The sequence below is a fragment of the Salvelinus sp. IW2-2015 genome, unplaced genomic scaffold (assembly GCF_002910315.2).
Source record: "Salvelinus sp. IW2-2015 unplaced genomic scaffold, ASM291031v2 Un_scaffold1634, whole genome shotgun sequence".
NCBI classification, from domain to species: Eukaryota; Metazoa; Chordata; class Actinopteri; order Salmoniformes; family Salmonidae; genus Salvelinus; species Salvelinus sp. IW2-2015.
Genome location: NW_019943050.1, coordinates 117,595 through 119,258, shown reverse-complemented (window position 1 = coordinate 119,258; position 1,664 = coordinate 117,595). Strand labels below are relative to the sequence as shown.

At 51.5% G+C, this 1,664-nt stretch overlaps 1 protein-coding gene across 1 annotated transcript in view; it reads left to right on the top strand.

Moving 5' to 3' along the window:
* Positions 1 to 1,664, top strand: part of LOC112071543 (CD99 antigen-like protein 2) — a 32,347-nt gene that overhangs the window by 22,755 nt on the left and 7,928 nt on the right. The gene's annotated exons all lie outside the window — the stretch shown is intronic.

Sequence of the window (1,664 nt, the reverse complement as noted above, 5' to 3'; positions counted from 1 at the left end):
CCACGACCAACAACCTCCTCTCCTAGCTAAAGCCCAGACCAAACTATCTCCTAGGAAGCCTTCCACGACCAACACCTCTCTCCTCGTGGAAAAGTCGTCTCCACGACCAACACCTCTCTCCTCGGGAAAAGTCGTCTCCCACGACCAACACCTCTCTCCTCGTGGAAAAGTCGTCTCCACGACAACACTCTCTCCTCGGGAAAAGTCGTCTCCACGACCAACACCTCTCTCTCGCGGAAAAGTCGTTCCACCACAACACCTCTCTCCTCGTGGAAAGTCGCCTCCACGACCAACACCTCTTCTCCTCGTGGAAAAGTCGTCTCCACACCAACACCTCTCCCCTCTGGGGTGGAAAAAGTCGTCTCCACGACCAACACCTCTCCTCCGCGTCTGTGAAAAGTCGGTCTCCACGACCACACCTCTCCCCTCGTGGAAAAGTCGGCTCCACGACCAACACCTCTCTCCTAGTGAAAAAGTCGTTCTCCAACGACCAACACCTCTCTCCTAGTGGAAAAGTCGTCTCACGACCAACACCTCTTCTCCTATGAAAAAGTCATCTCCACGACCAACACCTCTCTCCTAGTCGAAAGTCATCTCCACGACCAACACCTCTCTCCTAGTGAAAAATCGCCTCCACGACCAACACCTTCTCTCCTCGTGGAAAAGTCGTCTCCACGACCAAACACCTCTTCTCCTCGCGGAAAAAGTCGTCTCCACCACCAACACCTCTCTCCTCTGGAAAAGTCGCCTCCACGACAACACCTCTCCTCGTGGAAAAGTCGTCTCCACCACGATCACCTCTCTCCCGTCGGAAAAAGTCGTCTCCACGACCAACACCTCTCCTCGTGAGAAAATGTCTCCACGACCAAACTACCTCCCCTCGTGGAAAAAGTCGTCTCCACGGACCAACACCTCTCCCCTCGTGGAAAAGTCGTCTCCACGACCAACACCTCTCTCCTCGTGAAAAGTCGTCTCCACGACCAAACACCTCTCTCCTAAGTGGAAAAAGTCGTCTCCACGACCAACACCTCTCTCCTAGTGGAAAAGTCGTCTCCACGACCAAACACCTCTCTCCTAGTGAAAATCGATCTCCACGACCAACACCTCTCTCCTAGTGGAAAAGTCATCTCCACGACCAACACCTCTCTCCTAGCTGGAAAAATCGCCTCCACGACCAACACCTCTTCTCCTCGTGGAAAAGTCGTCTCCACGACCAAACACCTCTCTCCTCGCTGAAAAAGTCGTCTCCACGACCAAACACCTCTCTCCTCGTGGAAAAGTCATCTTTGTGGCTGTTTAGCCTTTTGTACTTTACTTCAAATGAAGTAGATTTGAGTAGAGTAGATGAAATACCCTTCCATTGAAAATTGTCATATAGCTGATTCTAGTTGTAAAAGGTTTATGAAGGCATTATAAGCTTTAGAAGTTGCAGTTTGTTGAAAGTTAGTGTATCAGGTTAACCGTCAGTTTAATATCTCTCGCTTCTCGCTCTCTCTCGCTACTCTCTCTCTCTCTCTCTCTCTCTCTCTCTCGCTCTCGCGCTCTCGCTCTCGCTCTCGCTCTCGCTCTCGCTTCTCGCTCTCTCTCTCTCTCTCTCTCTCTCTCTCGCTCTCTCTCTCTCTCTCTCTCTCTCTCTCTCTCTCTCTCTCTCTCTCTCTCTCCAG